The 25,482-nt window shown below is 48.2% G+C and overlaps 1 pseudogene; it reads left to right on the plus strand.

Annotated features, from left to right (window-relative positions):
- Positions 1 to 1,973: 1,973 nt before the first annotated feature.
- The window catches only part of LOC134143748 (DNA polymerase epsilon catalytic subunit A-like), a 30,782-nt pseudogene continuing 7,273 nt past the window's right edge, over positions 1,974 to 25,482 (plus strand).

Here is a 25,482-nt window from a genome sequence, read left to right on the forward strand (position 1 = left end):
GTCCTAGCTTTATTCTTGTATGTACTTGACTTTCACGACCATTCATGTCTTTAAACAGAATTAATGCAAATATTCCTTTTTGTCATTGATATTTCGGTGATCTTCATAACATATTTGTACTTCTTTATGATTATTCATCATTTTCCTAGCAGTAGTTGTTATATTTTAATCAGCATTTGTTTAACTTTGCCCCAGCATGAGGTGGGCTCACCCCCTGCCATCACCTTCCCCCCAGTGAAGAATGCTAGACCTGGAGGGTGCCTGGAGGTGTATAAACCGCATTAATGTGACTTCAATAAAACTATTTACTTGTCTTCTTCCCCCTGAAATAATTCATGCTGGGCTTATGACAGCAGGTCACTGATGAAGAAGCTGAACAGGATGGGACCCAGTCCTGAGCCCTGGGGGATGCCACTAGCCACAGGCCTTCAACTAGACTCTGTGCCACTGATGACAACCCTCTGAGCTCTGCCTTTCAGCCAGTTCTCAGTCCACCTCACTGTCCGTTCGTCTAACCCACACTTCCTGAGCTTCCCTAGGAGGATGTTATGGGAGGCAGTGTCAAAAGCCTTGCTGAAGTCAAGGCTCTCCCCTCACTGCTCTCCCCTCATCTACTCAGCCAGTCACTCCATCAGAGAAGGCTAGCAGATTGGTTAAGCAGGATTTCCCCTTGGTGAATCCATGCTGGCTACGCCTGATCACCTTCTTATCCTCCATACGTCTGGAGGTGACATCCAGAAGGAGCTGTTCCATCACCTTTCCAGGGATGGAGGTGAGGCTGACTGGCCTAGAGTTGCCTGGCTCCTCCTCCTTGCCCTTTGTGAAGACTGGAGTGACACTGGCTTTCTTCCAGTCCTCAGGCACCTCTCCAGTTCTACAGGACCTTTCAATGATGATGGTAACAACATCTGCCAGCTCCCTCAGGACCCGTGGGTGCATCCCATCAGGGCCCATGGATTTGTGCATGTCTAGCCTGCCCAGAAGGTCTCTAATCCTATCCTCCTCAACCAAAGCAAAGTCTTCCCTTCTCCAGACTTTCTCCCTCACGTCCAGGCTCTGGGATTCTTGAGGACTGCCCTTAGCAGTGAAGACTGAAGCAAAGAAGGCATTCAGTAATTCTGCCTTCTCTGGATCCCTTGTCACGAGGGTCCGCGCCCAATTCAGTAGCGGGCCCACATTTTCCCTAGTCCTCCTCTGGCTGCTGATGTATTGGAAGAAGCCCTTCCTGTTGTCTTTAACATCCCTTGCCTTTGGAAAGGCCTCCAAGACCTTTTATCAGCTGTTTCCCAGGGCAAAGGCCTGATTGCCAGCTCAATAAAAGGACTTGCAGGAAAGGTGTAATTCACCACAGTGGGGCTCATCCTCCTTTTCTGGGTAAAGGCTAAGGACTTTGCTGAGAATTAATCCTTCCTTCCCCCCCCCCTTTTGTAAACAAAGAAGTTCAACTGAATACAAACACGTAAATTCAAAAAAACAGTGTGCTCCTCCTAGTTTATTTACAAAAGCCTTAGCAGCGGCCAACACAGAAGAGGCTTGCTTTAGTAGCGGGGGCTGTGCCCAAGGGGCGGCTGACAGAGCACAGCCTGGGCAAAAGGCAGCAGTGCTTCCTACGTGCTCCCAACACCGCCTGAACACCACGGAAGGACAATGCAATCCGGGGGGGGGGGGTCACCAACATGCACCTTGTAGGACGGGGGGCGAATGTCACCGACGAGAGGGGGAGGTGTCACCGACAGGCACCCGGTAGGACCTGGGTGTGAGGGGAGGTGTCACCAATAGGCACCCAGTAGGACTGGGGCAGGGGAGGTGTCACCGACAGGCACCTGGTAGGACCTGGGTGTGAGGGGAGGTGTCACCAATAGGCACCCAGTAAGACTGGGGCAGGGGAGGTGTCACCGACAGGCACCCGGTAGGACTAGGGTGGGAGGGGGTGGGGGGGGTCGTGTGTCGTAACAGGCCATGTGCATGTGCAGATGGAGGTGCTGGACGAGGACCGGCGGCTGGTGAGTGCTGTGGACTACTACTTCATCCCGGAGGATGGGAGCTGCTTCGAGGTGCATCCTGTTCCTCCAGCGCAGTGCTGGTGCCTGGGCTGGGCATCCTGCCTGCCCCCACCGGTTTGGCTGTTCTGGGCCCCAGGCATCACCCACAAGGCAGCAGCGCTGTCTGCCCTACCCTGGGTCCACCTGGGACCCTTGGGGGCCAATGTGGGTGCTGCAGAGATGCAGGGATGTGTATGTGGCACACAAATGCCAGCAACGCGCAGCAAGGCAGCGCGGTGCCCGTTGCTTCCGTTGGGAACCGTTGGATTGGTTTCTCACCTTGGCTGCGGGGTCGCGCAATGTTAACCGGTTTTGATTTCTCCTGGGTGGCCCTGCCCTATAAGCCGTATTTCTACATCGCTACCCAGAAGGCGAGTATGGACTTGGAAGCTGCGCACTGGCAAGTGGGGTCTTGAGTAAACTAGTGGCTGAGGTCCCAGAGACAAGGGCAGGTTTGACTTGAAGGGTCCCCCAGTAAGCTGAGAGGCCTTGTGACCAACCATCTTCTAGGACACTAGTACGAGAACCTCTTGTGAGCCTGTCTTCTCCTCTGGAAAAGTGTCTGGCTTTGTTGCTCATTCTCGAGTTTCTTTGCAGGGCTGTGAACAAGAAGTGTCATCCTTCCTCTCCAAGAAGTTTCAAGGGAACATTTCAGAGCTAGAAACTGTCCCCAAAGAAGATTTGGATCTGGTCAGTATTCCTCTGCCTGCTGTACTATTGAATAACCCTAATCCTTCTTTCTTCCTTTCTTTCTTTCGAGCTCAAGTGGAGTAGAAAGGGGCTAAGCAGTAAAGGGAAGCAGTATGCTTACCTTTAATCTTCAAGCACTGTTTGCCTTGCATATCATGAATAGGCTAATTATTGCTTATTGATAGTAATTGCTTATTATAGTAATAGTAAATAAAATATATGTTCTGCTCCAGCACATAGTCTTTTTCACAGGATGCTCAAGAAACTTCCTGAGCTAGAAATGGTTGGAGATTAAGAGTGTTGTGGCAGAGGGAAATACTATACATTTACTCTTTCTTGGGTGTGTACTGGTGATTGCGCTTGGAAACAGACAACAAGACAAGATGGCCCTTGTTGTGAACTGGCATAGCTCACATGTTCTTCGCTGGCTTACGTGCTTGCTAGCATCTCTTCTCGCTCCTAGTCTTTCCATCCAATTACTACCTCTTCTTTGGCCAGTTCTTCCATGTGTGCCAGTATAATTTGCCTTCCCAACGCTTTCTTACTGTTAGCAGTCTTCCCTTTCCCTCATTACTCTTTTCCACCCTTAGCTGGCACTGTCTTGTTGCTTTGTAGCCAAATCACTTGGTGGGTCTTAAGCAGAACTACATTAAGTTATCCTTCCACACGGTGGATGACTTGGTGAAGGTGCGGAAAGAGATCTCTCCTGCTGTGAGGAAAAACAGTGAGCGAGACCAGGCGAGCGATGTCTATACGTCTATGCTGTCAAGGAAAGAGGTCTCCTTAGGACGGTTGGCCCATGGGCTTATTAGGATTCCCCTAGTCACACAGACTAAAAAGTACAAATGAGAATTCCAATCTTCTCTTTGGTTTACTACACCTGATGTCTGATTTCAGTTGAACCATTTCAAAGGCAGAGGAATCTAGTGAAGTGAGCACTTCCTGCCCAACTGAGAGGTGTACATTTTTTGTTCCAGGTGATTCCTGGGGTGCCCAACTATTCTTAAACTCGTTGCTATGCTTTATAAATCCAGTGCCATAAGAAACCTTTATTATAAAGGCATAGAGGTAATAAGTGTTTTTTGCCTGCACAACATTTCCTGACATGCTGTCAATCCTGATGACTCTCTTTCTCGAAGGGGGTTGTTGCATTAAAGAGAAGCTTTTGTTATTCCGTTCTCTCCTGTTAATGAATTTTGCTGTTTGGTTATCAGCGAGTACCACTGTTGCTACATTGTCTCCTACAGTCAAGCCTGCTGGGTCTGAGATGTGCATAAACCTACTTACGTAAATTAGTTGGTAATCTAATGAGAACTGCTCGTTAAATCATATTCTAAAGCTGATTTGAGTTTAATGTGTTTGGTCATATTCAGGATCCGGTTGTTCTTGCCTTTGACATTGAAACTACCAAACTCCCTTTGAAGTTTCCTGATGCAGAGACAGACCGGATCATGATGATCTACATGGTTGATGGGCAGGTAATGGAACAACAGTTCTTTTCTTCATGCTTCAGAGCAAAATACTAGACAGCAAACGAGCATGTCACCTTTGGCCGTCTCATCCCTGGCTTGCTTTGTTGCTAGTTGCTTGGTCTATATGTAATGTCTGTGGAAATAAAATTGAAGTCTAGTCTGAATGATGCATAAGGATTTCCTCATTTTGTATGTTGGAGAACCCAGCTAAGGCTACTGGTGCCCCTTTTGAGGGGCAGTAGTAATTCGGAGAGTATAGTCCTTAAGTTGTCTCCCTTTTGGCACCCTTAGTTGATTGTAAGCAATTGTTCAGAAGGTGACCTCCAAAGAGTCGTTCCCACTTGACGAAAGCTCTACCTATCAAGCTGTGCAAGGATTATCGCATCAATGGAAGACTATTTCATCCTTTAGGGATGAAATATCTATTTCATCCTTTAGTTGGGTTGTTCAGGAACGTGTCCCTGGTGTAGCAGGGATCTGAGTCCTCAGTAACTCTTCCTTTGTCAACTTTCTAGGGCTATCTGATCACAAACAAGGAGATTGTCTCTGAGGATACTGAGGACTTTGAATTTGCTCCCAAGCCGGAGTGTGAGGGTCCATTCTGTGTCTAATGAACCAGATGAGGTAAGTAGGTTCTACTTGGGAAATAAGACTGCTTTTTATCTGCCTTGGTCTCCTGTAGGCCAAAGAGAGCTTATCATGCAATAGATTGTATCTTTGGGGAGCACAGCGGACAGTCACAGTGCTGGTGATGCTTTCATTTCATGGTGTGATGATGAGGCAGATCAGGCTCTAGCTAGGTCAAGAGCAGAGGGGAAGGACTGCATCAATTGTATTATATCCAGTGCCTGCCTGCAGGAGGTGAATTTGCTGAGTGTTTGTGTTTGTGGGGGAGATGTTTTTTGTTTTGTTTTTTTTTTTTAATCCTCTGTTGCATACTGGGCTCATTTAATGCAGAGGCGGTTTGAACATGTCCAGGAGACCAAACCTACTATCATTGTCACATACGATGGAGACTTCTTTGACTGGTAAGATCAGGAATGAAAACTGACCTGGTTTCTAAAAGGAAATGTTGCCTAGGCCATGGGGTGAGATCGGATACCAGCCTGTACGTCCTTTGTCTGGAGGTCACATAGGGGCCACGTGTGTTCTTATCTACACAGACTATCCAACCAGTTTGGGAACCTGTTTACATCCTGATTATGTGCTCTTTATCTGGAGTGCTGGGCTGAGTCTTGGATCGCCAGCCTGCAGAGGACTGTCGAAGAGGGGGAGGTGGAATTCAGAACTTTTTTTTTTTTCCCCTGAGCAAAGCTATGTTTATTGGCTTTGAAATATGAACTTCTATAGAGTCTCATCAGTTGGTCCTGGGATTGCGGAGCTACTTCTAGATTGTTGTTGATTTGGCAATGTTTGTACACTGATGACCTCAGTAACTGGAGAACAGGCAAAGTGTCAAAAGAGAACTGCAGAACAATAGGGAGACCAGAGCAGCCAAGCCTTCGGGGAGCAAGGGAAACCTGATCATAATGTTCTGCCTCCTGGTATAGGATGTAAGCAAGCAGCTTCCTTCATGCAGTAGCTCTGCCCTACAGGAAGTTTTCACTGTGGCCAGCTCTCACGGGTAAGGTCTGGAGCAAAGGAGACTTCACAAGAAAAATTCCTCATTAAGTAGCTTACAAGAAAGCAATTCTGAAACCCTTGGGATGGGGTTGGGGTGGAGGAAAGGGACTGCTTTGCTTCTCTTCTGCATTGTCTCTCTCCTCAGGCCTTTTGTGGAAGCAAGAGCAGCAGCTCATGGAATTAATATGTATCAGGAGATTGGATTTCCGAAGTACAGCCAGGGAGAATACAAAGCACCACAGTGCATCCACATGGATTGTCTGAGGTACCGAATGCTGCCTCTGTACCGTATAACTGCATCTTTATCTGTTAATTTGTATAAAATGCCTACAGTTGATGTATTTGAATACTGTCCCTTTTCCATCTCTGTGCACTGCTATCATGAGTTACATCTTATTAGGAAAGGACTAGCACCCCCATCTTTGGTTGTGCTGCTTCTACTCCATACTCCATTGTGTGCCATTAGCTACAGAAGTTACATCTTGCCCACACTAGCCTGAACGACTAACTCTGTTTATACAGTCTGCTGGTGGCTGTCACTGGGGGGTTGAGAACTGTCCTGGATAGCAGGTAAAAGGACAGGATAAGACCAAACTGTTGTAGTGGGCACAGGGCCATATTCTAACCCAACAGCCTGCCTAGCACAGAGAGGAAAAGAAAGGGTGTGTGTATATGTGTGTGTGTGGGTGGGTGGGTGCAGGAGAGGGCTGTCTGTCTTGGCAGTTGTGACTTGAATGTTTTTTCACATTGGACCAGTGTCCAGACTCTGGAAAACAATTGCCTCTCTTTGCAGTCCTGCTGATACCTCCTCCTGTGTTTAAATGTTTATCTCTGAAGTCTCTGAAGTTTGAGGGTTGAGAAAAATCTGAGCAATAGAAATGATTTGAATAGCAGAATTTGTACGAGTCAGGATTTAAGAGCATGGGTAGATATGCAGACTGTCTAAAGCTGTGCAGCTTCTTATTCCACTGTACTTGGATGTTCTGCTCTCACCTTTCCCTGTTACAGTAATCAAGATCTTTTTTGTACGTGTACGTAGCAGCCCTTTCTGAAGTGCAGGGCTGTCTCTTCGTAGACTGGCATTTTCATTATTCTGTCTAGATGGGTGAAGAGAGAGAGTTACCTGCCAGTGGGAAGTCACAACCTGAAAGCAGCAGCAAAAGCAAAACTGGGTTATGATGCAGTGGAGCTGGACCCTGAAGAGATGTGGCGGATGGCTACGGAGGAGCCTCAGGTATTCCCACCCTGTGCTGTGTCTCTGGGCATCTGCAATATTAGTGAACCTTTGAGTTAGAGCTTTGTGAAATCCTTTAAGTTAATGCAGTGTCTTTGAGAAGTTGTCAGTGTATCTTGCTGAATTTCAGACACCTGAAAGAACTTAAGCTTAGGGAAGAATAGAATTTCTTTGATGTGTTTCTGGCATTGGCGTTGCACTGTATATTTGTGTTATTTACACTTCTGCAAAATGGTAGTACTCGGGGCATTGCAACGGAGCAGTAGTTTACTAGTGTCCAGGAGACACCTTTTCTACTGAAGCCCTGGAGATCTCTGTAGGCCAAGAGTGGCCTCCTGACCACTCCGGAGTGGCATCTGTGCGGATATGTGGCAGTGAGCTCATCTTCCCCATTTCTGCTAATTCGGAGCTGGCTTATGTAATTCGGGTTAAAGCAGAATGTCGTCTTAAGCCAACTGATAACTCTTTACATGCTGGGATGTTTGTATGCAGAAATATACCTTTTGCATCTTCCTGCTGATTTCAACCTTTCCTTGTTTCCCGTTGTACGTGTTAACTGCTGTATTAAATGTGACTGGGATTGATTTGTCTTTCTCCTCAACAGACTCTGGCCACCTATTCAGTGTCTGATGCAGTTGCTACCTATTACATGTATATGAAGTATGTGCACCCTTTCATTTTCGCGTTGTGCACCATCATTCCCATGGAGCCTGATGAGGTGAGCGCATGCCTGAAACAATTTCTTTTCTGGGCAAAGAGCTGCATCCTTCCTGCAACAGTGACACATTGGCAATAGAACTGATTTCTACTGTTTGGATAGTTTTAAACAAGGAAAGGAGGGAAAGTAGTCTCCAAATGCACATCCTTTCTGCAGTACAGCAGTCATAGCTGTTTTTCCATAGACCAGTTATGGGTAGCCTAAGTGAAGGAGTTGGTTTTGTTTCCTTACTGTGCTCCTTCTTGCCTTGGGCTTCAATACTGCCTGAACAAACACATCATGTTGGGCACCAAATCAAACATTTCAGTTCAATAATGCAGTGATAAGGCCAGCCTAATTCCAGCAGCACCCTTTACAGCTCTTCTTTCTACGTCCAGTTTTTGTTGTCTGTCTTTTACAGGTGTTAAGAAAAGTTTCTAGGACACTGTGTGAGGCATTGCTGATGGTTCAGGCCTATCCCGCCAACATCGTCTTCTGCAACAAGCAGGAGCAGGAGTTCAACAAACTTACAGATGATGGCCATGTGCTGGACTCGGAGACGTATGTAGGAGGCCACGTGGAAGCTCTGGAATCTGGGGTTTTTCGCAGTGGCATCCCTTGCTGCTTTGAAATGGTAAGGACACAATCAAGGTGTTGCAACGGAGGCTTTAAAATGGTAATGCAATGATGCTCTTCTTTCTGGAGAACATGGCAGTAGGAAATAAGCCTCCAACTGGAATTACCATCCTCTGTTCTTTTGGGGGATACCCAATAGCAATACCTATTATAAAACTTTGATATCTAATTTATGGCTTGAGTGCATGAACCTGCTTAGAGTTTAGGTGGGAAGGGTTGGAGAAGTTGCTCCTCATGACCTCAGGCTGGCTATTGGGTAAAGACAGTGTTACAGCAAGGAGAGTTGTTCATTGTTGTGTGGGTTTGTTTATTGGTTGGTTGAAGGGTTTTTTTGGGGGGGGAGGGGGAGGGTTGGTTTTCTTTGAGCCAGTGGTTGTTGGCAGAGATGGCTCTGTTTTTGTCTCGTCAGGATTATATCTTTGTCCTTCTCCCACTCAAGCCAAGCTTCTTTTGCCCTCTTCATTTGGCCTCTTTTACCTGTTTCTGATTGGTGCTACTGTCTAGATTGTAAGTTTTAGAGGCAACTTCTCTCTTTGCTGTGTGATACACCACACCTCAGTGCTGCTTATTTTAGTGGCCTTAATCTCGTAAATGATCTTAAGGGAACGTGCACTGTGAATTTAGAAGGATCTTAAATCTAACTCCTTGGCCCCTTAGAGCAGTGAGATGTGTGAGCAGCTGACTACTGGGTCAGCCCCGCCTCATAAGTGTTGCCCTGTGGAACATACATGCAATCTTCTCTTCTTGTTAGCTGCCCTATATAGCCTCCTTTGCAGGAGAACTCCAAGGGCCGGGGAGCAGCCACCATCTCTTCTCTGCTTTGTGTTTTGCCCTAGTGCGAGTGGTGTAGACTTTTGTGAGTTGTAGAGTTCTTAGCAGAAAGCCACCGTCCTTCAGTTCTAGAGAGCTCAAGTTGGCTGTGGAGGTCAGGCCAGCTAATTGGCCAACATTATCTGCCTGCTCACATCGGAGCTGATCAGTGAACGAAGGGGCATTTCAAGATGCCATTCAGCTGACCTGTTTCAGCCATCTGCCCTTCAGATGAGATGAACTGCTCTCTACCCATACTGAGACATGCTCTGCTAAGTAGTGAGCCTGTTTTCAAAGATCCCCGAAGCTACGCTGGAGCATGGATAATCTTGCAGAAGCTGTCACCCCCTGCCACCCTTCCCTGGGCGGTGTGCGAGGATGGGTGTCAGGGCTAGAAGAGGTCTCAGTATCGTTCCTGTATCCTTGCAGAATCCTGCTGCCTTTGACTTCCTGGTGCAGTATGTGGAGAAGACGCTCCGGCATGCTGTCGAAGAGGAAGCAGGTTTGCCATTGGATCAAGTCACCAACTTCCAGGAGGTGTGTTGTCCTGCCTCAGCCTGCAGGGCCAGAGGCATGACTGGGCTTTCCAGGGAGAGCAGAACTGTGAGGATGGAGTTGAAGCACGTTTCTTTAGGCAAGCCTGGGTCCTGTGCACATATGTTGGTGTTGTATAACAACTTTCTTCAACTTTGAGTTCTGCTCCATGTACATCTATGCCTGATTTCTCATATTAATGAAGAACTGGCGTAGGCTGGAGGCAAGGCTGATTTTTGTCATCCTGAATATGTCAGGTGAGACAGCACATGTTAAAGATGCCTGTTTAGACTCATTTGATACTCCATGGAGAGAGACAGGAAAAACTTCTCTGTAGACATTTGCAGTGTAGATGAAACCTACCTTGGAGGTCCAAAAGAAAACCTTAAGCAGTGGTGGTTAAAGAAGACTCGCCGCTGCCACTGTTCTTAATCCTATTCATTTAGTTCTTCATACTCTTCCTGTGTTCCCCAGAATCAGTGGCAGGTGTCTCTGTGCATGTCGGAAGTAAAGGACCAAATATAGTGCATATGTGACTGCATCATTAATTCCTTCTTGTTTGAATTTTACTTCTTTACATCTCCCCGCAGGCTTGTGATGAAATCAAAGTCAAGCTGAATTCCCTGAAGGATGTTCCTAACGGAATTGAATGCCCCCTTATCTACCATTTAGATGTAGGGGCCATGTACCCCAACATCATTCTGACCAACATGTTGCAGGTGGGTAACCTCAGTCCAGTCAGGAAGGAGTCTTCTGTTTTGTCTTGCAGATGGTCTAGGTAGTCCCTCTGATTTGATCCCCTTAGCGGCAAACAATAAACTTTCTGCCCTGGACAGGGGGATAAAATAAGGCTCGGTTTGAAATCCAGTCAGGCTGTTACAGTTGCCAGGTGTACAGAGCCGAAAGGTCTGTCCAAGGTAGAGCAATAGCTTTAGCTGGCTTCTTCCCAAGAATAGTCATTGTTCTTGCTGTAACTTGTGTTCTAAAAAGCTTCTAGAAAGGAGAATTTACTGAACATCACCTCTGTGATGTTCACATTTGTGTTCTTCTACTACCCAACATCTGTTCATTCTGTCATATGTCACTGGAGACAGTTCTATTTTCTCTAACATGGGTGTGCCTGACCTGTGTCCAGCCCTCAGCAATGGTGGATGAGGCCACGTGTGCTGCCTGTGACTTGAACAAGCCAGGTGCTAATCGTCAGCGCCGGATGACTTGGCAGTGGAGAGGAGAATTCAGTAAGTGTAATTCTGCTGTCTGCTTTGTCAAGTTCCCTGTTGCATTGCAGCATGGATAGAGCTTGCAGTGTGAGCTGAAGACACAGAGACCACTTCCTGTTCCTCCCCTCGAGAGCTCCTAGTTGCTGTTCCTTTGCAGTGCCTGCAAGCCGCAGCGAGTATCACCGCATCCAGCAACAACTGGAGCCTGAGAAGTTTCCTCCTCTGTATCCAGATGGAGCACCCCGGGTGTTCCACGAGCTTTCCCGTGAAGAGCAGGCCAAGTATGAGAAGAAGCAACTGGCAGGTAAAAATAAATGGCGTTATCTGGAGCAGGTTTTTGCTGCGTAGACTATAAACACCTCATTAATTACTTCTCTCTCAGGTCTGGGGCTATTTAGTTCATGCTGGTGCAGACTGAATTTGATCTCAGTTTTATGCTGCAACAGTTTTCCCCTAGGATCCCAACCAATTCCTGTATGTTTTTTGAGGCAAGTGGAGGAGGCAAGTGCTGGTTTTTGTCTCACTGTTTCTCTTTTCTCACTGAGAGCCATGTATTTGAGCTGAGACACATGAAAGGTGGTTTTTGTTTGTTTTTTTGTTTGTTTGTTTTTGTTGTTGTTCTTTAATGAGCGCTAATTAAAGCATGTCAGTGAAACACATGCATCAATATCCTTTCACTTTTTGCTCCTAAAGTGATACTGCTCAGCAGAAGCATCTAGGTAGTGGGGGCTCTGAGCAGAGGCTGAATTTGTGGGTGAGCCCTCATGGCCAATTTATTTTCCACACACACCTCTGCATCTCTATAGAGATGTGCTGTTTCTCCCCATATTAGTATCTTCCTCCCCTTGCCTGTGTAGCAGGTCTGCTTCCTTGCTTTCCTAGATATGCTGTTTATTTGCATTGATGGAATTTTTCTCAGACTGGTGCCTTGAAAGCTTCAGATCTGTGGGTCTCTGTGGTTTGCCCGATGCCATTGTGTTCATCCTTCCCATTCATAGTCAGGCACTGATCTCTGAGAAAGCTTTCTCTATTTATTCCCTTTACTAGATTATTGCTGCAAGGCTTATGAGAAGATCCACGTCACCAAGGGGAGGAGCGTGTCACCACCATCTGCCAGTGAGAGAACTCTTTCTATGTAGACACTGTACGAGCTTTCAGAGACCGTTGCTGTGAGTTCAAGGGGCTGCATGAGGTGCTGGGCTTGAATTTCTGTTTTATTTGTCCTGCCAAAGCTAGAAGGTCCTCACCTCTCACTGAAAACTTGAATCCTAAAGGATTGCTTTGCTCAATCTTTATGGTCAATACGAAATATTAGCTTTCCTGACAGTTCTGGTGCAAGTGCAGGTTTTTCCCCTGCTGAATCCTAAACAGCTGCTGCCATAGTGGTTCCTATCTCTCTGATGCAATCACTTTCAGTGCTAGGAAAAAAAAACAGCTGGGGTTTTTTTGTCTTTTACTGGATCTAGAAAATCCTCAGCTCAACTCTTTTGTGATCTGGTTTGTGTTCAGTGTAGGGTACTTTTCAAACAGAAAGATGAGACAAGCAGAGAAACGATCTTAGGCTAAGAAGTGATTGCTTCTAGGAGAAAGAAGCAGCATGTTCTAGTTCTCAAATGTTTGGAGTCTTGTGGCAGAGGGAGGAGACTGACATGTAATTGCTAATATGTTGAAAGAAATGACAAGACGCTGGGACTCTGTCTCTGGAAGAGTTTCATAAAGAGCTGTTTGCTTTGCAGTTGTTGCTAGTTCTGTTGTGAATCACAGAGGTGGCTGGGAAGCCTTTTCTGCTGAAATGGTTCTGCTGTTAGTCTAGATCTAATCTCTTGCTGCAAGCATTTAGCTCTTGCCAGCATGATACGTGGTGTGACAGAATTGATGTAGGATGGCAGTTCTGCTGGGATTAGGTAATTCTAACTAAGGGTGTGAGTTACAGTTGATGCTGCAAGACTCTTCCCTAATATAGCATGATGCCTATGCCCAACGCTTCCCCCTCAAATGCAGAAGGAGCAAAAAGAAAGAGGAATTATCTTAATAACTGATACTGTTCTAGATCACAGTGTCATATTAGGATTGCGATGGGGGGAATATCTGACTATTGATGCTGCCTGTAGTGGAATGTAGGGTTGTCCTGACTCTGCCTCTTGCCGTCAGGTGTGGAAGAAAAAACTGTCTGCGGCTGTGGAGACAGGCGATGCCTCTGAAGTGAAGCACTGCAAGAATATGGAAATCCTCTATGACTCCCTGCAGCTGGCACACAAGTGTGTCCTCAGTTCTTTCTATGGCTATGTCATGCATAAAGAGTGAGTCTCACCTGCGGTCGTTGCTGGAGTCCTCCAGCAAGGAGCCTTGTAAACCAGAGCTGTTCTAGTGAGGCTCTCACCTTCTTAACCTGCTTCCGAAGCACAAGAGGGATGATAGGTGATCCCTGTAACACTTTTTTTGTTCCTACTAATGACTTCTTATTTATTAGTCCCCTTAGCAGGGACTTTTGCTAAACAAGGCCCTGTAGCATTGGCAGTGAATGGCAGGGTTTGTCTATAGGTGATTCTTCAGGGTGTGCGGTTTCCTGAAGTATCACAGGGAAGGAAAAGGAAAATGATCTCCTAAGGGCTGTTGTGGTTGTCTTTTTTCCCTGAGACTTTATTTTCTGTATGACCTGATGTCCTTCCCCACAGCTGTACTTAAGAGGTAGCACTGCATCCTTTTGACTGTCCCTCCTCCATTCACAGAGCTCACTGGTACTCCCTAGAAATGGCTGGGATTGTGTGCTTCACTGGAGCAAATATGATCACACAGGCTAGGGAGCTGATTGAGCAGATTGGGTGAGTATGTGCTGAGCTGAGGAAGAAAGGTTCTCCTGTATGTAGTGTGAGCAGATGGGTAAGGGCAGAATTTGACCGGCAGAGAAGAGGAGCAGTGGGATAGATGTGGGATTAATCAGTGGAAGCTCTGGTGTTCTGGAGATGCAGATTTCTGACATTGCCACGGCTTATTAATGCAACTGCTGTTGTATGACTAGGACTTCCTTTGCAGAAAGGACACTGCCTCTGCCTGACTTGTGGACAGAGAACAGTTCTTTGGCATATTTTCCAATCTCTTCCAGATGGTGATTTTTTTTTCTTCCGTTCTTAGGAGACCTCTAGAACTGGATAGAGATGGGATTTGGTGTGTCCTTCCTGACAGCTTCCCAGAAAACTTTGTCATCAAGTCAACCAATGCAAAGAAGCCCAAGGTGACAATCTGCTACCCAGGTGCCATGGTGAACATCCTTGTGCAGGTGAGTCTGGCATCTGTACCAGCCAGCTGTACAGTCTGGTAAAAACAGTGAAAGGGAAGAAAATGTTTTAGCCTTCTGTAGACCTGCAAGCCAATCAGGCAGTTCTTGCGAATGGAGTGGCTCTACTGGCAGCGGAGTATGCATCTTTGTTCTTGGAGTTGGCTTCAGCCCAGAGGACAGCCTCTCTTTTGTCTCTGGTCCCCTGTGTAATGAGCAGGATGTTGGGGCTGACAGCTTTGCTTGCTACACAGCTACTCTCTGCCCTGCACAGCCCATAGCTCAAACTGGTGTTTGAGTGGAAGGAGAGACTCTGGTATAGCAGGGAGGGTATAGTGTAAGAGACCAGGGTTGGTGTGTGCTTCTGTGCATAGACTGCCAGAAGCAGCAGGAGTCAAGACAAGAACAAGGTCCCATGCTCTGCTTGCTCAGCCATTTATGGCTATAAGCCAAAAGAAGTGACTTCAGAGTCTCCTGCACTTTTCTTCAGGTCCCATGTTTGAGTCCTACCTGCTAAATTGTTTTGTAGCTTTCCAAAGAGTTGCTTGGTCACAAGGGATCAGGCTAACTTACCCTATCTTAGCAGAGAATAAAGTATGTTCCCTCAGGAGAGCAGGGATTGATCTTTCCCATCATCCGGAAGGAACAAAGGCAGTCAGTGATCCCTTCAGACAGGATGATGTATCTGGGGGCTGTCTGCTCGTATAATCAGCTGAGCTGTTGAGTGAGGCTATTCTGTTGGGGCTGTGCTGGCAGGAAGGCTTCACAAATGATGAGTACCAGGAGCTGGCGGACCCAGCCTCTCTCACCTATGTCACACGCTCAGAGAACAGCATCTTCTTTGAAGTGGATGGGCCCTACTTGGCCAAGATCCTCCCAGCGTCCAAGGAGGAGGGCAAGAAGCTGAAGAAAAGGTAAGAGTTCAAAGCTTGAAAAATCACCACTTCCCCAAGGTAAGGGATTGAGGGTCCTTTTCCTTGACTACATTTGAGGCGTGTTAGTCCTTGCCCCGTGTTGCCAGTCCTCTGGAGCTGGCAGCATGTTTGGTTTGCTTGTTGCTGCATACCACTGAGATCATGCTGTCTTTAAACGGCAAGTTCCTTGCATGAGATCGGTCTTTGAATCCAGCTATGCCCTGGCCTTAATTGACACACTCTGATAGTAAATTTCTGAAGATAACAGTAAAACAGCACTTATCAAACTTTCTGATCAGTCATGGTCTCCCTGTTTGGTTCTGAGATGCACAGGCAAACTTTGATTTTTCTTTCTATATTTTCTCTTTAAATTCACTAATCTCTGTCTGTCCCTCTCAAGTTTACAGACCTCTAGTAACACTTTTCCCACAGGTTTCCACTTTAATCCCCATCTAGGGGAAGGAGTGGATCTTGCCATTGCCATCATGTTCTAGAAAAGCAATTGCACTTGACTTCACTGACTTTCTCCTGCCGCCTCCTTAAATACGAGCACGAGCAATCACGAGAGGACTGCCCACAGACCTGGGTCTGGGTTCAAAAAATACTGTCACTGTCCTCTAGCACTCCCTGCTCTTACAAGATTGTTTGTTTCTGCTTGAATGTCTCTGTTGGATGAACTCCAGCATCCACTGTGAGTGCCTTTGCATGCCAAGGGAGTCTGTAGCAGAAGTCAAGATGATGTCAAGCACTGAATGAACTCTGCTCATGGGAGTCTTATCTCAGAGGCCCTTGATTTTTTTTCTGTGATATTTGGGGATGTCAGCAAGTGCACTTATTTCTTGTTTGCTCTCAAAGTGGAAAGAGCAGTAGTGTGGAGCTGGCTGGCAGGAACCCCTGCCAGCTGAGGAAGAAAAGACTGCCTGGAGGAGGGGTGAGAAAGTAATGTATGCTTGAGTCTCACCTCTGTTCCACTGAAGCTTCCTGTGATGGTTGTATTGAGCCATACAAATAATTGAAAGGTATGTGAAATCCAAGAAACACAACAGAAAAAAAGAGGACAGTGTGTTGTCATAGTTGTTTGAATAGCGATGTCCAGTTTCCTCTGAGTCCATTTTGCCAGCATCCCCTCGTGTTTTCCAAACAAAGCTTGATTCTCCTCTATAACACTTTTCCTAGTACCTCACTCCATTTCTCTACTCCTCTCACCCTGACTCTCACTTCTTGCCCTTTATTTGTGTGCATTTAAGAACATTTTGCCAATTAGTATTGGCAAGTTGGGGGCAGAGGATGATGTGCTTTTGCAGCTGGAGTTGAAGTAGTTCATAATGTTACTGCCTCTAGCTGTGTAAATATGCCTAGATCCTGCTAGTACAGAGCCCTACAGCTTGGATGAACTTACCTGGTGGCTGCCTGGTTTGGCAATACTAGAAGTACTTTGGCAGGAGGGTAGTAAGCAGCATCCTGGGAGAAGTGTTCCTTGGCATAGACCAGGTTTTGCACAAGCTCTATATCCTAGGTATGCAGTCTTCAGTGAAGATGGATCGTTGGCTGAACTGAAAGGGTTTGAGGTGAAGCGACAGGGAGAGCTGCAGTTGGTGAAGATATTCCAGTCTTCTGTATTTGAGCCCTTTCTGAAAGGCACCACACTGGAGGAGGTCTCTGCCTCTGTAGCCAAGGTGGCTGATTACTGGTTGGAGGCACAACCAGTACCTCCTCACCTACAAGGTGAGTGTAGGGTTTGCAGGATATGCATCCCCTGCATGTTTGTCTTCCCAGGCTGGGGCCAGAGAAGAGATGTCAAAGCTACCCTAACACTGTAGGGAGTATGGGCTTTGTCTGAAGAGAATGGTTGGTCCATTGTGCCTCTGATGGCTGTTTGCCTGTAATTTCTGCCTCTTTGATTCTCTAGGGCTGCTCTTTTGGGTCTTTTAGCACCAGACCTGTTATTACAGCACTTCTTTCAGCTGTTACCACTTAATTGTGGGTAAGTGTTGTCCTCCAGTCACCTCTTTCACAGAGGTAGCCTGGTGGTCCTCTTCCACCAAGGACTTTCTCTGGAGCCACTCACTGAGACAGAGGATGGCAGAGCCATTTGTCTGCAGAATGTTTTCTGAGGAGCCCAGAAGAGATTAGCTTTAAAATAACCAGCAGGAGCAGAGACAATGCCAGAAAACAGAGCCTCAAACTGGGGAGCAGGAGAGATGAAAAGCTGGAGCAACTGCTCTGCTTGGGAGTTTATTGGGAGCACTTCCCCTTTGTATTTTGCATCTGGCACTACAGAGCTGGGCCCACTAAGAGTTTGCCATACAACATCATTTCAAAGCATTGCATTCACAGCATGAGTTCTGATGCAGATCTCATGTCCGTGATCTCTATATTCCATAGGTCATGTTCGCAACTGGAGCAGAGATTATTCACAAACTCCTCATAAAGAGAGCCATATCAATCAGTTTAAATGTTCCATGTATATGATAGCAACTAGGTTTGATCATTAGGTTCCTGATAGTGAGGTTTTTTTCCTTGTTCCCTTTTTCAGGCTGCCAACATGCCTGATTGAGAGCTGTTTGAGCTGATCTCAGAGAACCGTTCCATGTCTCACAGGCTAGAAGACTCCGGGGAGCAGAAATCCACTTGCATCAGCACTTCCAAGCGTCTGGCAGAATTCTTGGGAGCCAAGATGGTGAAGGATGCAGGGCTAAGCTGCCGGTTTATCATTGCTAAGAAAGCAGAAGGGTCTCCAGTCACAGAGAAGTAAACCTGTCTTGAGGGGCCAGGACTTTTGGGAGGATGTGAAGGGAATGGCAGGGTGAATTGATGTGGCATGACCAAGTGATTGCTGGTGTACTGGTTTAGACCATAAAAGAGACTGTAATGGTGAGTAATGCTGTGCAATTGCCTGCTGTTTGTTGGCATAGCAGGGGGGTGAGAGGAGAAGCCCAGAGAGGTGTGTGTAGGCTGGGAAGATGGGGTGCTGTGCTGCCAGTGACCTTGCTGCTGGTTGGTGCTTCCCTATTTTCTCCAGGGCCATCCCACTTGCCGTCTTCCAAGCAGAGCCCAGTGTACGGAAGCACTACCTCCGGAAATGACTGGAGAGCCCCTCACTGCAGGACTTCAGCATGCGGGCGGTGAGTTGAAACCCCCTCTGGAGCAGCACAGCCTTTGATTCTCCTGCACTAGGCTGCAGCTCCTCCCTCGGGAGGCACTATGTGGGCAGCAGTTACTTGTTGTCACAAAGTGAAGTGCTGTGGAGAGTGCTGCAAGCAAGGAGAAATGCTGGTCCCTGCATCACCCAGCAGAGCTCAGAGCAGCACCTTTCTACTCCATCTACTTCACTGTCTACTATTGTGCGTCTTGCCCAGATTCTGGACTGGGACTACTATATTGAGAGACTAGGCAGCACCATCCAGAAAATCATCACTCTTGCTGCAGCACTGCAGCAGGTATGGAGGTGGGAAAGGACAGGAGGGCTGCAGGTCTGTGGTGATGGGAGGAAAGGCAGAGGGCATTGGCTCTGGGGACTGCTTATGTGTGATTTGACAATATTCCTCAGGTAAAGAATCCTGTCCCATGGGTCCAGCATCCCGACTGGCTGCACAAGAAACTCCTAGAGAAGAATGATGTGTACAAACAAAAGAAAATTAATGAGTTCTTCACTTCTGAAGGCAAGAGACAGGTAATAAGAGTGAGAGAAAGGAGTTGGCTGTGCTGATGGGCATCTCTTGCTGATAGTGTGGCCTCAGCCCCCAAATCTTCCTGCTGTCATTTCTCTCAGGTCCTAGCTAACCAGCACCAGGGGGGAACACCCAGTTGCCAGACTGGAGACATAGAGGATTTGGGGGCTGCTAAGCCCCTTCAGCCATTGGTTCCAGTCACAAATAAACGGAAGCAGGTCCCTATGGCAGAGGAAAGCCAGCAGGTGTCCCAGTATCTGGAACTGTCCCAGTCCTGGTGAGAGATCCTGGGCCCACCTGCTGCCATGGCCACATTCCCCTAGGGAGGTTACTTTGTTCCTGGTTGGGTGGGAAAGGGAGACTGCAGGAGCCTGAGGCCAAGATGAGGCCAGATGCTGTCACCTTCTGTGCTCTTGCGCTTGTTGGGACAAGCAACTATGATGCTGGCACAGTTCTTCTATTGATGTGTTTACCCCGATGACTATACCTCTTTCCTTTCCTCAGATATTACCGCATCCCCATTGGGAATCTCCCTGATGACATGTCTACCTTTGGTTCTGACCTGTTTTTCTCCCACCACCTCTGTCGCCACAACCATTTGGCGTGGCTCTCACCCACGGCCCGCCCAGAGCTGGGGGGTAAAGAGGCTGATGACAACTGTTTAGTTACGGAGTTTGACGAGAGAGCCTCAGTGGAGATAAACAACCCTGGCTGCTACTCCACAGGTAGGATAGCACTGAGTGGGAGCCGAGCCAAGTGCTCTTCCATGAGCTCAGGAGAAGGATGGCTGCAGTGGCAGAAGAGTATCTGAGCAGTTCTGCAGTTGCTGACAGCTTCAGAAGTTGAGCAATGATGATCTGGACAGGATATATGCAACTGGCATCTCCTGGGGATAGGGAGTCCTGTATGCAATAGAAAAATGCATGTAGGCATTTAAGTACAGATTATTTTCTAGTTTGTGGCCTCTCATAGCAGCATTCAGAAGATCACTTCTGGTGGTCCCTAGGATGAATCTTTCTGTGATGCAAAACAAGCTGACTGATAGTTGTTCTGAGCACCTCTGCTGCAGTTTCCAGAAAAAGCTGGTGGCCCCTGGAGGGGAAGTAGATCCAAGTTTTGTTGGAAGGTGCTATGCTTTTTAGCTGTGCAGTGAATGGGGCCATCCGTACATAGCATCACGGCCATAGAGGGGAGAGGTCTGGCCATGTGCCAAAAGTGTCCTTTAGGGCCTGTAATACAAGGTGTGTGGCAGCCTGGAGAGCAGCACAGTTTCCCATGCTGCTGCAGTACCATACAGGCTTTCACCATTTCCTGATACGAATATCTTGATGTTGCACTCGGTAGATGCAGCAAGACCTGTAAAGAGCTCTTGCAACTTGTGGAAAGTCCTGGCAAGTGGGTGCATTCATCATACTTGGAGAGGGGATTGTGTCCTTGCTGATTGTCTGCCCTGCTTGCCCGTTGACAGGCTGTGTTTGGTCACAGTGTGTCTGGAGCTGGATATTCAGAGCCTGGCTGTAAACGCAGTGTTACAATCCGATCACATCAATGACATGGAAGAAGGTCCCAGCGTGAGTATCAGTTTTGATGTGATTCAGCAGGCATCTCTAGAAGACATGGTGACAGGGAACCAAGGTGCCAACATTCCAGCCAGCTATGATGAGACTGCCCTGTGCTCCAACCCTTTCAGGTATGTCTGTAAGGGTCAGCATGAGATGGAGTATCTGTTCCATCCTGCCTGATGCCCTCAGGGTCCTGCCTCTCCTTCCCAGCTGACTGGCTGGCTTTAGCCTCTCCAGATTCTTACTAGCATGTGGTTTGTGGGGTGCCTTGAAGCACAATAGGCAGCTGGCTTGGCAGAGGGAAGGAGGCGAAGCCCAGCTTTGTCTGTTGACATCCTCCCTTTTAGGCTTGAGGATCAGCTCTCCCTAGTGGCTCAGCCAGCATATGTGAGGAGATGCTTTTGAAGAGTTTGCCCTTTCCTGTTTCTCTTTTCATCTCCACAAGGTCATAGAGGCACATGTTTGCCCTGTGGCTTATGTGCTGAGAGCTAATGCATCTCTGCTTTGGCAGAGTTGCCACTTGCTCTAGCATTATCTGAAAACATGTCAGTGTGTGAAAGGAGGAAGGGCTCATGTGCCTGGTGTGATGCTCATCTCTGCTCCGTGGCAGGATTCTGAAGAGCATGGTGGTGAGCTGGGTGAAGGAGATCACACAGTATCCCAACATCTATGCAGACAACCAGGTGATTCGTTTTTACCGCTGGCTCTGCTCTCCTTCCTCACTGCTTTATAACCCAGCTTTGCATCGCCCTCTGCACAACATGATGAAGAAGCTTTTCCTACAGTAAGTGAAAATGGAGCTTGCCATGCCCTGTGCGTGGAGCAGATGGACATAGCCATAGGTGGAACTCTATTGGCACCCATAGCTGGGTCTTTTTGAGCACCTGTGGCACAACCTCTGGAAAGGCCCAGTAACTTCCAGATGCATAGTTTGTCCAACTTTTGTTGGAGTGCCTTCCCATCCTGTGGTTGGAGCTCCCTTAGATGGCGAGACCTAGGCATTTGACTACTGGCTGTGCTGGAGCAGCACATCCTTCCTGAATTGTATGTTGTGCTGTGGTTTGCTGTTCCCTGTTTAATGGCAGCTAAACAGCAGCAGTTCCTCCAGCCTACTGCCTCCAGCTCCTGTGTTCTGCTTGACCGTTAGTGGCTGAGTTCAAGCGTCTTGGTTCTTCAGTGGTTTATGCCAACTTCAACCAGATCATCTTGTGCACCAAGAAACGGCGAATTGAGGATGCCGTCAGCTACATGGAGTACATCATCAACAGGTGGGGCACACTTGGCTGCCAAGGGGTACGCTCAGCAAGCCAGGCCTGGAGAAAATCTTCTGGAGGCTGAGCTAAGACATGGCTCAAAGTGTGGAAGGAGGATGCTGATTCTTGCCTCTTCTTGGTCCTCAGCACTGCATTTCTTGCAAAGTTAGCTTTGGAAGAAAGGGGACAAGGTCACCTGGTTCTTGTGCCATCATGCCCAGAGTAGGGATCTGTCCCTTAACTGTGCTGCATGGGGCAATATTCCAAAAATATCTGTATGATTCAATCTAAAGAGACCTTTAGGAGAATGTGAGCAGTTGCGCTCTGCCCAGTCTCTTATACTCTGGCAGCTCTCAGCATCCCAGCTATGATGTGTGGGCTGCTAAGACAGGCGTCTTGACACAAGAGGCAGTTGAAGCTTGGGTATGATTCCTCTGCAGCCCTTAGTTCTGCTAATGACTGCTCTGCAGCCTTTTGTACTGAGTCCATTCGCTGAAGCATGGTTGGATGTGAGAAGTGAACTGCTCTCTTGCAAACATCCCCTGCTCCTCATTGCCTCCCATGGAGAAGGTTATTAACTAGGGAAGATGCCAACACTGTGTGTGACTGCAGTCTCTTCCCTCCAGCATCCACTCAAAGGAGATCTTCCACTCTCTGCCTATTTCCTTCTGCCACTGCTGGGGATTTCTGCTCTGCATAGATCCAGCAAATTACGAAGGTATCAAAGGAAGAGTGCGTCCTAGCGTCCACTGTGGGGAGGTAAGAGATGGGAAGTGCTCAGTCCTGCAGAGACAGGGGTGCTGTGGGTTGAGTTGAGCATGAAGCTATTGGTTTGGATATAGGGTATTGCTATGACATCACCAACCGAAAGCCTGTGGATGGCTTGTGCTCCATTCCAGCAGGACACTAGCAAGAGTCAAGTATTGGATGAGGACAGTGAGGAAGAAGAGGAGAAAAAGGAAGAGGAGGAGGAGGATGGAGAAGCAAATGTGGAGGACTTGCTAGAGAATAGTTGGAACATTGTGCAGTTTCTCCCCCAGGCTGCCTCCTGTCAGAACTGCTTCCTCATGCTTGTGTTGGGTGAGTGCAGTCTGCTGCTCACCTGGTCCTACTTTGAATGTTACCTCTGGTGACTAGAGCTATCCCCACCCTTCTGCTGCCCAAGCCATATGCACAGCATTCCCCACAGCTTCTTGAAGCTCTCTGTGCTACTGAGGAGGTTCTGATGTTGATCCAAAAAACCCCTTACAGTCAAAGACTGCACTGTGCTGGATGTGGTACAGAAGGGACCACCTCTGTGTCTGTAATTATCATTGTTTGGGTGGTTTCAGCACCAGTGTGAACTCTCTCAGAGAGGGGAAGAAGGTCACTAGTTCCTGATTAGTCATTGGTGCCCCAGGAGAGTCGACAAGCACAGTAGTGCTTGTGCCACTCTCCCATCATGGACTACATCTGGAGCTTTTCTTGTGTGTCTCTGCAGCCTACATTGTGGCTGTGTACCACAGCATGAAGGAGGAGCTGCGGTGCAATGCCCCTGGGAGCGCTCCCATCAATGGGAGGACCATGAGCCAGGTGTCCCAGGAGGCATTGGGAGAGATGGGAGCTATGCCTGGTGAGTATGGTTAGCCACAGTTAGGCATGGGAGAGCTGTGAGCAGCACTGCTGGGCCAGTCCTGCAGCAGGAAGAGAGCTGCCCACCTTGCTGTCCCCGTATGCTTCCATATGGCTCAAGAGCTCTCTCTGCTCCTCCTCTGCAGGCATGATCACTTTCTCACAGGATTACGTGGCCAACGAGCTCACGCAGAGCTTCTTCACCACCACTCAGAAGATCCAGAAGAAGATGGCTGGTTCCCATAATGCCACTGAGCCCTCAGACATGTTCCCAGTGCTACCTGGCTCCTACTTGCCACTCAACAACCCAGCTCTAGAGTTCATCAAATACGTCTACAAGGTTAGTGGGGTGGGCCGTGTTTTTTTTTCTTTTTTTCTTTTTTAAAAAGAAAAACTGTTGCAATTCTGCAATCAGTTTGTTTTGCCCAGCTAGCACTCGCATCAGAGTGAGTCCCTGTGAGGACCGTCTTCTCTGCTGGTGGCCTTACCTAACACTTTCTCCTGTAGGTGTTGTCCCTGGATGCCAGAATAACTAACCAAGTAAACAAACTGCGCTGGGACCTGCTGCGCCTCATTGAGGTAGGTGAGTTCTCAGAAGAAGCCCAGTTTCGGGTCCCTTGCCGTTCCTATGTGCTCCCTGAAGTCATCCGCAGGAAGTGCAATTTTTGCAGGGACTTGGACCTGTGCAAGGACCCTGCCCTCTCGCAGGTACAGCCTTCCTTTCCCAGGAAATCCCTTTTGCCATGGCTGCATGCATGAAGTCCCTCTTGGGGACACCAGAGGCCCTAGCATGGTTGTGCTCTTGGCCTGTCGTGAACGCACATGTTGTCCGTCTTTCTCTCTCTCTCAACCCTTTTGCTTTTAAGGTTCCATTACAGTGATAAACCTCCCTTCAGGGTTATTTTCTGCTCATCCCCTTTCCTAGCTGCCTGTGACAGTTTGAGATGTGCTGGTGCTTTGGCTGATGCTTTATCCCCTCCCAAAATTGGTTATGGCTTCCTGGCACTCGGGGCTCTCAGAATGCTCTTGTTAGGCTGCGAGGGCTGAGGCTGCACCATGCTTTCTCTTGGGAAGAGTCACACTTGTGTTCATCTCCCTTCTCTCTGCCCCTCGGATGGGTCAGTGCTGCCCAGTTGGGTATGCTCCAACTGCCAGGCCCAGTATGACTCGGATTCCATTGAAATGGCACTGGTGGAAGCGCTGCAGAAGAAGCTAATGGCCTTGCTGCTGCAGGACCTGGTGAGTGCTGGGCTGCCGTGCTGCAGGAGCCTGCCCTTGATGTGGCAGGCTGCAGCAGGAGGGCTGAAGCTGCTCTCTGCTCCTTGGAACCAGAGCAGCCCAACCTTACCTCTCTGACTGATGTGATGCAGGGGGAATATGATGAGGAGAGTTTGGCTTGAGCGCTCTCCACTTCTCTGTGCATAGCTGCAGCCTTTTGCTGGCTGGCTGAGGCTTGACCCATTGACCTGGTGTCAGTGGTGTGTCCCCAGAGAGCCCTGTCAAAGGACTGAGCTGCTCAGCCTTGTCTGCTATCCCAGCTAAAACCCCTTTGCCTCTAGGTGTGCAAGAAGTGTCATGGTGTGAAGGAGACCCTTATGCCTGTGTACTGCAGCTGTGCTGGAGATTTTGCCCTCACCATTTCCTCCCCGGTATGTGTGCATCCTGCCACCACGTCCGGCCTCCTGCGAGCAGCTCCCCTGTAATAGCCAGTGAAAAACCCTGTGATAACTTGTGCCTTTCGGCCCATCTGGCACAAGTTCATCTCTCTGTGCTTTCTGGCTGTTTATTCATTGCTTTGTGCCCAAGCCAGCCAGTCCTGCCTGAGCAGCTTGCAGAGCTTCTCCTGGCATGCACACCTGTGGATAGCACGGCTGCAGCGTGGCAGTGCTGGATCCCAGGGATTTCTACATCTGCATGAGATGGGTAATGCTTGGCTGCTGAAGGAAGTGTGTGGCAGAGCTCTGCCTGTGCTTTCTGCCAACCACGAAGGCCTGCTCTGCGTGGGCAAGGTAGCCGTGAGGTGCAAACCTCAGGCCAGGGAGGCTGGCTCTCCTGAGACTGCCCTGCTGGGGCGCTCTGCTTGCCTGTGCAGATCAGCATGGCAAGGGCTGTTTGAGGTGGCTGCTGCGGCTCCCCTGTGGCACTGAGGACCTGACGCTGGCCTCATCCCATCCCTGCCTTTGGGATGCTTTCACCTTTCCTGAGCTGTGCAAAGCCCAGATTAGCAGGTTCTGCTGGC

Source organism: Rhea pennata, chromosome 8 (genome assembly GCF_028389875.1).
Source record: "Rhea pennata isolate bPtePen1 chromosome 8, bPtePen1.pri, whole genome shotgun sequence".
NCBI classification, from domain to species: domain Eukaryota; kingdom Metazoa; phylum Chordata; class Aves; order Rheiformes; family Rheidae; genus Rhea; species Rhea pennata.